Raw genomic sequence first — 16,151 nt, forward strand, 5'->3', positions numbered from 1 at the left:
AACTAATCAGTGAGCTAGCTTTCAACAGAAAATGTGATGTTTGATGTTCTGGCTCCCAGTTCTGCTGAACACCTGGAGTGGTAAACAATACAAACTCAATGACTTATCAAGTACTTGTTTTCAGTAAACCATTAACTCCCTGAAAAAGGCTTTTCTCCTCCTAGCAATAACTTCTTAGGTCATATAGTTTCAATAGTTTCCCAGATCACTCGCCTTTCTTCATAAGAGCCCCTGAGGAGCCTGGATTTTGAGAAAGGATCTCCCATGAATTTTACAGCTCTTGGTGTGTTTACATGCATCGTGAAAAAAGGAAGCAGTGGTATTCCGAGCACAGTACTTCTTGGGATCTTCATGGGAATATTTGGTTAAATATTTGTAGCAATCAATCTACCTGGAAAACACATCCCTTTTTTCTGCCTGTTCTGCCGACACTCTTGAAAGTCACAGTAAAAAATACTTGGTGCAAACAAAATCTCATCCAGTAGACTGCAGGAGAAACGGTCATCAGCACCATTCCTTTCTCCTGGAGGTATCCCTCCCGTCTTGGGTTTTTTCAGCTTCCTAAGGTGAAGGTATGTGTGTAGCTGACCACGTAAACCACTTGCTCCCCAACAGATTCACCTGATCTTTGCAATTTCTTCCTAACCTTACCTAATTTCATGTTATGCTTCAAGTCTTTCTCACAGACTGCTTAGCACCTCTTCCTGTCTAAAAGAGCATAAAAAGGCAGAGATGCAGGTCAGGACTAGAAGCGATGCCCTTATGTGTCCAGAAGACTTTTCCAGCAGGGACTTTACATCTTGCCAGATGTGCTTACAAAAAACAGGGTATAAAGCCATGAAGGAAGATGCGGTCATAACCCAAGATCCAGACCAACTAGAAGGATTTGCAGAAACATCCCCAAACACAAATCTTGCAAACATATATATGCTTATATTTAAATTGAAGGATGTGCATGCTCTTGAAAATGTTCTTCATGTAGCATCAAGGCCGGGTCACGTGGAAGCAAAATACTGCTCTCCTCTAAAGGATCAGGACTTAAAAATCCCACCAAATATCAAAAAAAGAAAGCATGCTACACCCAAAAGCCCGTAAGAGGAATGGTACGGAAATAGTGTTAAAATGGTGATAACACAAATAACCAAAAAAAAGTTCTCTTGATGAGATTCTTCAAGTGACAAGCGTGTCCTGATCTCTGAACACAGTGCATAGCCAGTTTTGGAAAGGCCACCAGCCCAGAGAATGACTACTGCCTTCTGCTACTGGTAACTGAGAGCAGACCCAGCGCAAACGTTCGCAGACAGGGAACAACGCAGGGGAAAATGCCTGAAGTTCATTTTCAAATAGGTTTGGGGTTTCTTTTTTCTTTTTTTTTTTTTAAAAATGGTCATTTTTCCTATTCCAAGTTGCAGAAACACAAAACTGATTAAAACTTCTTATTCAAAACTTTCTGCCACAAAAAGCCGCCCCGCTTAGGAGTCTTTGCTCCTCCGAGTTGTTTTTGGAATGTTTTTTTTTTCCGGGGAATTTTCCATCGTCAAAACCCAAAGCAGAAACAATAGAAAACACTGCCTGCCGCCTTTCCACATTTCGGTTGAAAAAATAAGCACCAACGGCATTCTTGCTTCTTCCAGAAACAACAGAAAAATCTCAGGGAAAAAAACCCAACAAAACAAAACACCCCAAACCCCAACCACTCAAAATCCCGTGCCTATGCCCCCGCCAGGGGCTCTCGCTATTCTTCCTCCTTCGGGTCCGGAGGTCTCCGGCAGCCCTCCCTCCAGCGGGATCCCCGGCTCCCTGCCCGCCTCCCGGGGTGCGGGCTACCCCGCTCTCACCGGCACCGACCCCGCCACCCGCCCCGAACTCCCGCTGCCCCCGCACGCCTTATCGGCCGGTCGGTCGGTCCCAGGGACTCCGCCGGGGGTGTGTATATTTAGGCAAGGCAGTAGCGCCTCTCCTTTAAAAGGCTGATGCCGCCGCTGCCCGCCCGGCGGCGGGGAAAGAGGAGGAGGCGGCGGCGCCCTCCCCCGGGCCGGCGGCGGGGAGCAGCGGCAGGGCTGGCGGCGGGCGGCTGCGGCTTTAAGAGCTCCCACAATGCCGTGCTGGCGTCCCAGTTCCGTTACATGTCTCTCCTGCTGAAGGGGACCGAGGGAGAGGTAGGAAGGCGGGGCGGAGGACGCCGGAGAAGCGGTGGCGGCCGCTCGGCGGGGCCGGGGGGTGGAGCAGCGGGGCGCCCCGGAGGGCTGGGCCGGGCCGGGTCGGGCCGAGCCGAGCCCCCGGGCGCTGGGCTGCGCCGCGGGCCGGCCGCGCCCCCCCCCTCCCTCCCCCCCGACTCCGCGGGGCGTGAGGCGGAGCCGGCGGCCGTTGGGGCCGTTGGCGCTGCCCGGGGAGCCGCCGCGGGACGGACGCCCAGCAGCCGCCGGCCGAGCGGTAAGTGCGCGGCCAACTCCGGCGCGGTCTCGTCCCGCCGGAGCCCGCCCTCCTCCCCTTCTTCCCTTCCCCGGTTGCGGCTGCCCCGCCGCCCTCCTCGTTCTCTCCCTCCGTCTCCCGCAGCCCACCCGGCTCCGCGTCCCGCCCCGGTCTCTTCTCGTCCCCGCTGCGGGATTTGTGACCCTTCTCTGCCGCCTCGCCCCCTTCTCCCCGCTGCCGGCACTCGCCAACTTTCCCGTCCGTGTTGCCCGTTTCCCACTTCCTCTCGGATTTTCAATTTTGGGGTTGGTGTGGGTTTTTTTTTTTCTTTATTTTTTTTCTTTTTGTGTTTTCGGCTCTCCTGTTCCCCCTGACGCGTCTCCCCTGCCCGCTCCCACTCGTTCCCGTCCTTTCGCTTCTCCGTTCGCTACTTCCCCAGCTCCCGCCAGCTCTTCCTCTCTCCTGGCATTTTGTCTTTTTCCTTCCTTCGGGCATCGTGCGGAAAAGTAAGGGCTATTTCTCTGTGTCCTTGGGAAAGGGAGTTCAGAAGCTACTTTTCTTATGCAGGGAAATCTTTGTAGTAGGTTTTTTTTTATTCTACTCCTTCTTACTGTCCCGTAAAAGAAAACTAAATCTGTTTTTTTCTTTCCTTTTTTTTTTCCTATTTCGACGTGGACTGTTTGTTTTTTGTCTCCCCCCCCCCCCCCCCCCCCCCCAAACAGTGCCGATTTGTTTTACAATTAATCTCTCTCGTTCCTGCCCCAGACCTTCCCTCTTTCTTTCTCCCCCAGTAAAAAAAAAAAAAAATTAAAAGAAAATCTGTTTTGCCAGCAGGGAATGTATGAGACTTGTTCTTTTTTTTTTTATGTGGGAGAGTGGGAGACTTGATGAGAAAAGCTTCAGCAAATACAGTACGGTAGAACAATACAGTGAGATGAACTTTAAAGGGTAAGAAAATGGATTCTGCTCCTTGGTTTATGCAGCTTTAAACTATTGGTGAGAAGATCTGGTCCAGGGTCCGGTTTGGGGTTGGAGTAGTCCAGCGTGTGCCAACCTTTCTTCTGTTCAGCAAAGCAGCGTTTGAATATGCCAGCAGAGTGGTGTGCTAAATTGTGGTTCAGTGTTGCTTGTGGATCTCATCAGTGTGGAAAATCAGAAGCGGGGAAAGGGTACAGATTTCAGCGTCCCCTTTAGAATTACACCTGTCACGCTTTCCATCCCCAAACTGCAGAAGTATCGGAGGTTGACACATTAACAAAATTCCTGGAAAATGCTGACCTCCGTGTCAAAAAGTGCTGTCGTGTGGTTTATGAAGTCTGGTTCGGACCTCATAAGCCTCAGCTCTAATCTGCATCGCACATTTAAATTAAGTATGCGCTGGGCTGTGGAGAGCAAGTAAATCAATTGCCTAATGAGTTCTGCAAAGACACCTGTTTAAGGGTTTTCAAGCTCCCAGTTAATTGTGTTTGGTAGTGGTGTGATTGTGTGAGATGTTGTAAAAGTAGAGCGCCATGTGTTTTTTCACTAGAGAATACGTAGTTCACGAATAAAATGTCAACTTTTTATGTCAGAAGGAAGCAGCGTGGATCTTGGTTGTGTTACCTCTTTTGATAATACCATTCCAGAAGGACCGCAAGGTTAGGTGGCTAAATTGCAAATTAAGTAAGCCCTACTTTTTTTCCCCCCTTTCTTTAAGGAGGAGAGAAAATTACTATTTCAGATTGAATTTTGTTTGATCATATCTAATTAGAAAGTAGGCTAGACTTCAAACCAGAAGTATTTCTCTTTTTGTGTCTTATAGCAAAAAATGATTTGATGTGTGCTCAGTTGCTGAGGGAACTGAAATGACTGCTTGGCAGTCCTTGTGTTTAGTGGTATGCCCTTTACTCTGAGACAACTGAGAGAATTAAGGTAGTTTACTTCTTACACTTAAGAAATCACTCCATCCTTCTCTTCCCCCCCACCCCCAAAGCCCAACTGAATTTGATCAGTTGTTTGAATTAATCCTCTTTTTTAATCTTCCCTGGAGATGAAAAACTTGGGGATAGGGGGAAATATAAGCAGAAAAATAACAAGTCATATTAGCAAGAAGTTTAAGTCTTTTAAAACTGTACCTTGAACCGTTTCTGGAAAACACCACCAATAATTCTAAAGAGCCAAATTAAGTTGATTAGCATCACTTTTTAAAATCCTTTTGAGGGAAGCCCTGAAAAGGAACATGTGAAAAAGAAAGGAGGAGATTGAATTGCTGAAGTGCAGAGCTGAGCACTGAGGATGGTGGGTTCTGTTCCAGCTTCTGCCATCGCATGGCAGTATGACCTCTGCCTAAGCTGTCTTCCTGCCTGTGCCTCCTAGCATAGGGAGATTTTCCTGAATCCCTGCTAAGGGCTTTTACACGTGATTTTAAGAATAATTACGTGTAAATGTATCACTCCTTGTTTACTTGCGGTTTTAAATGCTGATCAGATGGTAGTTTTGCTTGTGCTAATATTCATTCTTTGAAAGTTGTAAAGCACAACTCTTGATCATCACCATTTATTTTTTTTAAGCGGCGTAAGATTTTTTTGCATTGCTGTAATGGTTTTGAGACTAGAGTTACGTTTAGCCGCTGTATATCTCTGACAATACCCACGTATGCTTCTTCTGTGGTACCTTAACAGTCTGCCCCAAGCTGAATTTGAAGGGCATTGCTGGCCTCTCCAGAAAGAAACTCTATTAAATTGAATTGCAGGGTGGAAAACGGTCTTGTGGGGGCTGGGCTGAGGACCCCCCTCAGTGTGATTCGTGGAGTTCCCGGTATTTTTTTTTTTTCTGGTGAGCTCTGTAATTATGAGATTGGCTTAGTACATGTGGGGTTTTTGTTTGCTTTCTAATTTTAGGGTTTTTTTTCTTGGATTTTTGAGCCTTTAAGATCTCTATCTTGAAATTAAATGTGAATGTTGTGTGGTTTTCTAGGGCTTTTTTTGAAAGCTCAGGTTTTCTTGTAATTCTTTTCATGCTGGGGTTGCGACTTTACGGCATAATGGGATGTATTATAATCTCAATGCCTGTCTTCCTGTGGTGTTTGAGACTTGTAGACTTTGTAAATACAAAGCTCTACCCTGTTGCAGGTAGTTCTCTCTTCTTGGTGAAAATGAGAGACTTGATTCTGTTGAAACTTGCTATTAGGCAGCTGCAACAGCTTTGGGTTATAACTTAACTGCCCTCTTGCATATGCACGTAGCTAGCTCTGTGCTTCTGAATCTGGACAGTTAGTCTAGTTTCAAATTCCGTTTCATAAATAACTAATTCTTGCTATCCTTCCTAACCCCCTTCAAAGTGTATGGTAATCTCACCGCTTTGACAAGAATAGTTTTCCTGGCTGATGAGAGAATGTTCATGATGTTCTCTCCCGTTACTCTTCTGAGGACTGTTGTGTCATCTTTCTGTGTACTGATAAAATATGGGGAGGAGGAAGACTGGCCGGTGTGTGCCGAGCAGTGCCGTGCTGTTTTCACTGTCTCCGGTTTGTTTCCCGTGAAGCTGAGATCACAGAACTTGTCCTGCTTGGGAATAGACGGTGGATTTGAACTGTAGCTTATAGGGGCTTGTCACATCTGCAGCCTGGGGCCCTCCAGGCTGTTACTTCACTCGCATCTCCATAAGCATCTAGTGGTCTTTGTGATATTGTAAATATATGGAGAACATTGAATATATCTGAGAGGACTTGAGGAGATAGGTATTGTGAGCTTTCGGATGGGCGGCACTTCAGAAATCCACTTAATTCACCTTTTTACTTTTGAGTTACTCCTCAAAGGGGGGAGGAATCTGTTTACTCTCTTGTCGTGCTTGGAAAAAGGGTTTACCCACAACAAAAGACATTGTAATGCTTTCTATAGTCCAGGATTATTGAACAAAAGCATCTTGCTGTGCAATATTGTTGCTGTGCTCAATGTTGTATGATAACACATGTTTCTCAGCTGTTGTTGATTCCTCAGTGGCACAGACTTCAAAGGAATGTGCTGAAAGACAGCCATGGCCAGAGAAAAAAATGAGTTTTGTTCCAGTGGCCTGTACCATCCATCTGTTTAAATACTTTGCTGAACTATTCCAGAGTGCTCAGGCATCCAGTTAGGGCTGACAAGCAATTACAGCTGGGAATGGAGCCTACTGCAAAGAGACCACCTAGCAAAGGCTTAAATGCTACCTCCCCTCCATGGATCAGAGCCCCCCTGCCATCCCAGCCAGCAAGGAGAGATAAGGCTCATCATTTAGGGTATCTTTCAACATGACATTGTCTAATTCCTAATGCTATTGAGGATTTATTTATTTTTACTCCCTATGCTATCTTTAGCACAAGAAGGGAAGAATGGTAATGAGGACAGAAGGTCATCTCTGTGGTCTCCTATTTGTGTGTAACAAACCAGGTCTGTAATTCAAATGAGTAAATACTTCTTAAAAAAAAAAAATAGTGAATTCTTCTTTTTGTTTCCCAAAACATGTGGGATAGTTAACAGATCACTCAAGTGTCTGCAAAGGTAGCAATATGCATTACTGAATTAGTTTTAGTTCCAAAACATCACTAGTAAGGTAATGTGGAGCTAATTACGTTGTGTTATTTCAGACTGAGTTTGAGGAAACACCCCACAACTTAATCCACAGTAACAAATGAAAAAAACCTGGGTACTCTTGCATTATGATACGTGAAGACACTGCCAATTTGAAGTATTATAATTTATGTTTTTACTTAAACTCTGCTATTGAAGTCCACTGTGCAAGACAGGTCTCAACTTGTGGTTGCCGACTGAATCTTCAAATCATGGCCTATGTGCTTTCTATAGTCTGGAACTCTATAGCGAAAGCCAGAAGGGAATATTACTACAAGTAAACTATTGATAACTTGTAAAGATCCTTGAAGTTTTTCCTGTGTGAGACTGACATTCGTTTTGAGGATTGGGATGGGTACTGTGGATAGAGTAATGTGTGTTTCAGTTAAGAGGGTTTAACCTTCTTTATGAATGGAGAGTGATCATGCAGATGCACTAAGAGGATATTTGAGCTTTGAAAAACTGCGAGGCACTCCAGGATTTGTTTTTCACCTGCAAACAAGCAGCACAAGTCTAAAGGTAAGCTTGAATGTTGTCCTCTGCTGTAGTATTACTCCTGCCTTTGTACTGTAATGCGACATTTGAAGAGAGAGATCTTTTTCCAAGAGCCAGCAGTTGTGATAGTTTTTTTGGTATTTTCAGACATCAGATCTTAATGCCTTACTAACTTTGAAAGGAAAGGGGAGGGAAACTTCTAGAAATGCATAATGTAACTGACTTCCATCCAGCTTCTGCCCTTGCTCCAGGGCTGATGTTGTAGTTTGAATTCATTTACTTGCTTTGAAAGCTGTACTAGGTGTAACCTTGCATCTTATGTCCCTTACTGCAACAGTACCTGACGTGTTTTCCAGCATGCACCTTGCTGTGTCTCTAGATCCTCCAGTTTTAAAATGGCGAGGCAGTGTTGGTGTGTTCTTTTTATTGGATGCTTCCCTTTGAAGAGCTGTTAACTTCCTTTTGTTTCTACTGAACTGAAGAGGTTTTTGCTAAAAGATCTTTCTGGACTCCTGAAGTGTTTGTCAATGTTTCCGAGCCATTATTCAAAGGGGGTTTGGAGTTTCCAGAGCAACCTTTTGAAACTTTGTTTTATCATCAGTCAGCAGTTTCATGAGCACGGATAAGAAAAGGCTGTAATTCCACTAAGCGGCCAGATGTTTTGCGTCTGTGCCAAAGTGGAGAGACAGTGTGGCTTTAGGAGTTGGAGAGTCTGCTGTTCTTGTCACTGGACTGTTTGGGGATCTTCAACAGATCGTATCTGCTTTCTGTCCTCTCCCTTCCCCTCCCTCCTGCCATGCCTGTACTGATTGTGATCACCTCCTTTTAAGTAGACTGAGAGCACAGCATTCTTTGTTGCTTTCTAAAAAGTAGATATTTTTGTTGTCAGTTTGTGTTTCTTAATATTAAGCTTAAAGACATAGAAAAGCTGCATGTAGTTGCCAATTAGTGAATTTATAGCTGTTCTCCAGTAGATTGATACTAACATTAACTCTGACTGGTATGGCATTAAGTGAACAATATAAAGAAAACAGTTTCCAATGCAAACAGAGGGGAGAGTACTCTTAAACTCAAATGGCACCTTTTTTTTGGCCAATACTGCTTCAAGACTTCTAGGATCCTTGTAGATCCTTGTCTTGCTTCTGCTTCAATGTGACATGTGGAGGAAAGAAAGAGTGAGGAGCTCAGATGTCTGCCCATGTCAAACTCTTCCCGGAGAATAAAGTAGGAAGATGCCCCAGCTAATAATATTTAAAAGTTGATATTGGGAATTAAGGTACCAAATGCTTAAATGTGCCTTTGCAGCTGTATGGCTGGCAATGTTAACTAGCACTGCTGCCTGGAGTAACTGGCATCTGGAGAGAAACATATGGCAGTAGTGGAATGCCCTTGTCCTTTTCCATCAGAAAGTGATTGTGTGGCTTTTTAAAACACGTTCTCAGTCATCAGAACTGCTCCCTCAGTGTTGTATGTGTGCTTGCTTTGGGCTTCATCCATGGCTCCAAGTCGATCAAAGCCTATGCACTGGTTTCCTTGGGAGCAAGGACAGAAACTTCTAATGAATAAGCTGTGTGTTTAAGACTATGTATTTCAAATAGTGGAATCTGCGCTGATGAGCAACAGGTCTAACAGTCGCTGAATACAATGCAATGCTTTCATGCTATTAATGGGATTGGAATGGGTAACCTGATACTCCAAAGAGATAACAAAGGCTATTTATCATACAAGGGAACGTTGATGGGGTTTTTCTTTTTTTTGAATGAGTTGGTAAATAGCATGGTAAAATCTTTCCTCAGAACTCATTCTAGTGAAAAAGATCTGTCAGAAAATGACTGAATTAACAAGAATTTACAAAATAGTCTGAATAGAAAAGTAATTTTCTGTTTTACTGCCAGTATTCTTTCACTGCAGTACCTGTATTTGCTTACCAGTTTACCTGCTCATCTCATGGCCTGTAAACTTAGCTGGTTTCAAACTGAGATATAAATAAAAAGCATTTGGGCGTTTCTTCTTCTTACAAGAATTGAAGACTTAAGGGGATGACAAAATGAAATATGTGCAAAGTTGACATAACAAATACGGTATGTGACTGTTCCTTTGTTTCCCAAGAGCACACCAGAAGGCAACCAACTTGATATAGAATACAGCAGTGGTACGTGGGATTAAGCTAGTCTGTGTGAGACTGCAGAGAACTCTCTTTAGAGGCCTTTTAATACAAGTAGGATGGACATATGCAAGGGTGATCTGGTGCAAGAAAACTCAGTCTGACCTCGTAACTCAAGAATTATGGTAACATTCTACTTCAGGCCTGCTGCTTACTAGCAGGAAAAGCTGACTGCTTGCCTTCTTTGTGTTTTTACTTAAGTAGAGGAACTCACAGTCCCTGCAGGCAAGGCTAGAAGGTAAAAGGAGCACACCTTCAAGAGGCGATGTGTGTTTATGGGAGGAGATTTCATTCTAAGTTTCCTGTCGGTGAACTGGGGTTCGCAATGGGTCATGTTGTGCAGCAGAAGTGAAGGGAAGGAGGCTTAGCTTTCCTTGGTGGGGTAGGAAGGAGGTGGGCTCTCACCAGCAGCCAAGAATCACACTTCAAAAAGCACTCAAAGTGGTGGTTTTAGTTTACTTAAACTTCTGGCAAGAGAGAAGTTTTTTAGGGTGTCTGGTCTCTTGGGACTTGTTGGTCTCCTCTTTGTGATGCATTGGCAAACAACTTATCAGCAATGATTTGTTACTCTACCATTCGGAGACCTTGAATGAGATCCTGACCTCCACTGCTAGGCTTTGTGCAGGTGCCAGCGAGAGGAGTGCTGGCCTCCTGTCATGGCTGGAATGGACAGCTGGTGACAGCGTTGGCGTTGACCTGCCCCCAGGCACGGCAGGAGTGAGCTGGAAACACCGTGTGGGTCTGTTGCCTTCCAGACCAGCGTCCTGCTCAGAGGCACCCTCAGTCACTGTGTCAGCTGCTGTGGGTCTCTCTGTAGTCCAGGACATCCACTCCTGGTCTGACTTGCCTGTTGAATTTGCAGTGTGCCTTTTGAAATACGGGTCTCTTTCTCCACCTGATGTTGCTGGTTTCCCACTGCACCTGCTGTCATTCTGATAGCACTTTCAATTAGTGAATTGCTCATGTGCTCTCTATGTCTGACAGCGCTACCACTTCTTTCTGCTCTGCAGTAAGGCCTCCTAAATACTTGTTCATGAACTGGTGGCTTTCTAGGTGTTCCTTTGGTTGCAGCACAGCTTTTCCTTTTTGATAGGAGGGAAAGATACTGGGACTTTCTTTTCTTTATATCTTGCAGCTGCAGATAGAGGCATTCCTCTGCTGCCGAGCTGTTTGGAGCCAGGGGCGGGGGACACTTGCTTTGCTGTTTCCTTGTCCTGCAGTTGGGCTTAACTTAGGCAGAGCACCTGTCCTGTTGTGATCCTGACATCCTGTCAGTACTTATTCCCCTTGCTCCTCAGGAGACAGCATGTTTGTTGCTGGCAGCTCTCTGCCTTACGCTTATAGGAAACCCAAGCCAGGAATTTTCTAGAATTCTTCCCCTCCCTCCCCTTGTCCTTCACTGACCTCTAACCACACTTTTATCTTTCTTGACAAGATTGTTAGTTTCACTTATCTGCTGCTTTTCCCTTCACTCTTCAGCTTTGATTATTTTTTGAGGAGCTGCTTAGAAACATTAACCATTGCAGATGTTTAGACTGTCAAATACAGTCAAATTCCTTAGTGTTTTTTTTTAGCTGGACTCTTAAACTAAACTGCCTATGACAGGTAAATATTTTCTATGTACACTACTTGTCATGACAAAAATATCTATCCTCAGCAGAGGGTAAGGAACTGCACTGGCTATATTTCGATATTACAGTATATCAATATTACCTGTTGTAAGAGCCCTGTGTTTCCCTCCCTGAGTATAAACCGCTACTGTGGTAAGGGCATGTAAGTTGAAACTTTGTTTTGTATAGAAAAAGTTAATGACTTTTAAAACATATTTATGCACTGTAGGATTAAAATGTAACATAAATAGAAGGAGGTGGGAAATGTACTTTCCTGTCTTAGGCTTATGGCTTCCTAACTGCTTGAGAAATGCTCTGTCACCTCTAGACAGTATTATTTTGTTTTAAAAGACTTAAATGATTTACCTCAACTTTTGTAAAAACATATTTGCTTTAACTGTGGGTAGCAGAGAAGAGGATGACTGGATTTATGAAAACATATGCCACAGGGATATTTTTTCCTATTTTGTAGTGTCCTTCATGCTTGTCATTCTGAATGCATATGCAGAAACCTAAATAATTAGAAATCTCTATGCTTTCTGACCATAACTTACTTTAATAGTCCATAATGATCTCTGGACAAACTGTATTTTATTTTTGGAAGACAACATATCAAATTAACCTCCATTATCTTCATCTTCACTAGTATGAATGAGGATAGCATTCAATGTATATACTGTTTTTAAAAGTACCCTTTTTTTTTCTTCCTCGTATGAACATAAAGCATGTGGTAGGCAGAAAACAGTTTTGCTGTAATAGAGTGCAAAATGAAACTGGAGGGAAGATTGTGCTGTAGTATCCGAAATGTTCTCCCTACACTTCTGCTGTAAAATTCTCTTGACATGAAAAGGTGGGTAATGGCTTCCCATCTTTCCGTCAGATGGGATATATCTTGTCATCCCCCAGTTCTGCGAATGGATCCTATTCCTCAATAGAGTGACATGGGCAGGAGGCTTCTGTGAATAGACAGTGCTTCCCTCCTATCCACCATGACCCATGTGGAGTCTCAAGCCCAACAGGACTTCTGTTTCAGGTCTGGGGCTTACAAGAAGAGGTTGGCTTCTGAGCCCTGCAATTAGGAAGTGGAGCTAACAGAAGTCTGGACACCATCTGAAATTGGAACCTCATGGAAAAAAAGGAAAAGGGCTGTTTTTTAGACCAGTGGATGGTGTTATTTGCATCCCTTGTGATGACCATAAAAAGCGTGATGTGATGATGTGTAGCAGTAGTGTTGAAGTTCTTACTTGCTGGGATTTCAAGGACTGGACAGATGAGAATACCTCTGGTTTGGTTTTAATACTGAGAAGGGAGCTATCTGAGATGCTTCATTCATAGTACAAACCTTAAGACAAGATTACAGGACAAACTTCCTTTGGATATCCAACCACTACTTCTCAGCGTCTTTTTTTTTTTTCATGAAAATATAAAAGGTATAGCTACTAGATGACTAATTAGACCTTAAACCATCAGTTGATATGTGTACGTCCCATCCTGAGTCAGGGATACTGTTGGCAATCTCGGCAAAATGTCACTGTAATGAAGTCCTGCTCTGCAAACAGGTACTAGATTAACTTTATTTCAATGTGACCAATTCCGTCAGTATTTTGAAATGCTTAACAGCAGGATGCTATTCTGAAGTTGCAAAGGCACAGATGGAAAGCTACGATTGTCAAACAAGATGCCACCTACGAGCCCTTGTAACTATTAGTGCCTATGTCCTGTTGCTGTCAGAAGTCACAGGAAACTTCCGGAAAACATGTTAAGCTAACTGATTTACCTAGCACTTGGAGTGCAATAACAACATGCACGCAGCTAAACTACAGCGTCTCTGCTGGCAAGAAGCTCATGCAGAGAGATATCTAAAACATAATGTTCTTACGGCATACTTAACAACAGTACTTTATGAATGATGTTTTAAGGAACCTCTCCTTTGACACTTGTTCATCTTGTAAGTGGACACAGTTATGTCAAAAGTGCTAACTGGAAGAGTTAGTATTTGTTACGAGCTTGTTAATTAGTTTCAGAGGCAGAGGTGAATTGTTAGCTTACCTTGTTGATTCTAGTAGTTGCAAAGTGTGTATGTAAAGTGTAATCTAAGAGTTGACGCTGTGTGTCAAACTACGGCTACTCTTACAGCATCTTTTCCTGCCACTTCTACTTTAGCTTTTCTTGCAAAATTGTAGCTGTAATGACCAGTGCTCTAATACTGGTGGAGCACACAGAGCTTTTTATGAGTGTTTGTGTGTTCTTGCGCCCGATGGAATTTCAAAATAACCTTGCTGTGTATCCACTGTTTTCATCTTGCTCTGTGTTGTCTCTTCCCCCTCTGACTTCTGCAACCTGTTTTAATAAAGTCAGTCCTGTGCTTGTTGAAGTGCCATTAGAAAAATGGAAATAGCTATATGGCCCAACATGGATCCTTTCTAGTAGACTTGATGTTTAAGTGAGACATTAAAGCCACGGCAAATCTAGTGAGTAGCTTGACTTTTGTGCCTTTTTTATAGGCCTCTTTTAAAAATAAATAAATAAAAACCTGTCTTGGTCGTATGATTTCCTGCAGTGACTGTATTCCTGATGTTGAGAATTAGTACAGACTTTCAAAAGGGTCACAAAGTAAAGAACTGACAATATCAATTCACAAGCTTTTACTGTTTTTTAAAATCCATTTAGTAGCAAATCGATGGGAGCGTCCTTTGATAAATTCTTTACCTGTTGATGTTATAAGGAGAACTTTAGGTTCCGTTTTGCTACGGTGAGCCCATCATCAGGGTGTCTGACTGGTTACCCTGTGCTCTTTAGCACTCTTGAGATGCAAATAGTTTGTGTTCATCTCAAAAGCATTATCCACACTGAACCCTGTGGATGTATTGAGATATGTTCTTTCTGTGTGGTGTTCATGTGATCTAATTTCACTAAAATGAAGGCCAAGCATGTCTGTGAAATTTGTCTGTAACTAGTACTTACTTGCTCAGACCAATTTTACAATGTGTGAACCTTAGGCAGACCTTGAATATGTCTGAATTGGTGACTTGTGTCTACATTTGCATCTCCTTTTGTAGATTTCAGGTTTTTTTGGTTGAGTTCTCAGTTATTTCAAAACTTCTACCATTTTATTAAAGTGCTTACTCTTGTTTAAGACTTCTGTTCATGACTCTGCTGACGTGGAATATAATACCTTAATCCAAAATGAACTTTCTTTGAGGACTGTGAAGATAGGTGGTGAATCTTTGCACAAGCTTCAACAGCACGAGTTGCTGGGAGACTTTGAGGAAGAATCATCCTTAGGAAGTGAGCAAAACATTCTTCTCTGGCTAAACTGGATTCCCTTACCCAGGGCACATCCTTAGTACTCGTTGATGGGAGCACGAGGATCTCTCTGCAGTCTCCTGTGCTATAAGAAGCCCTCAGGAAAGAAACCTGTCTTCTGGCCTTCTGTGCTGCTGTTGGAGGGATGTCTTGGTACCAGGCTGCCTGCCTCTGATGCCGTTGCCTTTTCTGGTTTGGTCTTGACAGCAGGCCTGGAAGACGAGATCCAGTTTGTTATTATGGGCTAACACTCAAAGATAGATACACTTTACTGGGGGGAGGGGGGAAGCTTAAAGTATGGATCTATCTAGGCCTGTAAAAATGTATGTCAGGTTATGCTATTAAAGTAATATACAATATATGTAAGAATAAATGTATCGGTCTTCACGTGAGAAGTTCCTGTGCTCAGTTAATAAATGCTGAAGCTTATTTGAAGTGTCAGAAACGTAGTTGGTACTGAGCGAGGTAAACAGTGATTTGGTGCAAGTTAATTTAAACTGTCATCCCCAAACAAATAATTGTGACACAAATCACTTGTGTAAGTTTTGCTTTTGTGTGTTTTCCTATTTGGGTTTGTCTGTGGTAACTGATTTATCTTGTGTCTTGGATTGGGGGAAAGCGATGGAATTGTGACAGTTCAGATTAAAAGCTAATGTGCGAACTTATTTACATATGCCGTTCATATGAAATTCAAATTGACTTAGTCTACTTAAAGACACTGGTTCCAGGCTGTGAGAAACCCAGTTGCTTTTTTTCATGAGCCAATACTAGTTGTCTTCTGAGACTCTACTTGAACTCTGCCGATATAGATTTATTCATGACTCACTTGTAAGTGAATGTGACTTGATTAAAAATGGATTAAGCATTAGTATCAGGGGATGCTGTTTGCACTTTAAGAAAAGCTTTTTCAAATGTTTTGGAAACTGGAGTAACTCAGTAGCTCTGAACTTCGTTAACTGTAAAGGTATTTAATGAAGAAGAAGATAAAGATTTGTCCCTGGCTTAAGGCTAGTCGGAGTGAATGATCTGAACGGTGTCATTAATAATGGTGATATGTAAAGAATCAGAGGCTTTCATTATCTAGAGAAGCATCTTCATCCTTTGAGTCAGTCTTTTTCAAAAAAAAACCCAGCTGGTGAAAGCAACCTGGTCTGAATTGTGTTGGCCTTCCTTCCAGCAGGAGGCTGGGCTGCTGCAGCTCACTTGAAGGATTCTATCATGTTGTTTATTTTCTTTTTAAGAGGGGTTTGTATCACACAACCGTCATCAATTGTAGTGGGATTGCCTTGCCAATACTCCCAGCAATTAAACCAGAGGTGAAAATAAATCCTTGTTCTCAAGTATTTTTTAATAACACTTTTTTGCTTACCTTTATAGCACTTCTGCTGCATAAATGCAGAATATCTAGGACTTTCTCTGCATCTTTTTTTCTGGCTTTTTATTTTCTGCAGAAATAAAAATTTCTGCAGAATCTTTGTTTAAAGAGATGGAGTAGGGCAAGTTGATATGACCTTACTCTAAATCCTAGGGTAAGTTCTCATCTTTCCAGAATCTGAATTTTATATGGTATCTAATGAT

General features: G+C 42.9%; 1 protein-coding gene across 3 annotated transcripts in view; it reads left to right on the top strand.

Moving 5' to 3' along the window:
• The first annotated feature begins 2,146 nt into the window (after positions 1-2,146).
• RASSF8 (Ras association domain family member 8) overlaps positions 2,147-16,151 on the top strand; it is an 88,427-nt gene continuing 74,422 nt past the window's right edge. Inside the window, exon 1 of one of the 3 annotated variants that reach the window (XM_074587338.1) lies at positions 2,147-2,433. The gene's annotated coding sequence lies outside the window, so the exon portion shown is untranslated. Of the gene's footprint in view, positions 2,438-16,151 lie in introns of all 3 variants that reach the window. The other 2 variants (XM_074587359.1, XM_074587350.1) reach the window with 2 other exon arrangements.

This window comes from Larus michahellis, chromosome 1 (genome assembly GCF_964199755.1).
Source record: "Larus michahellis chromosome 1, bLarMic1.1, whole genome shotgun sequence".
NCBI lineage: Eukaryota > Metazoa > Chordata > Aves > Charadriiformes > Laridae > Larus > Larus michahellis.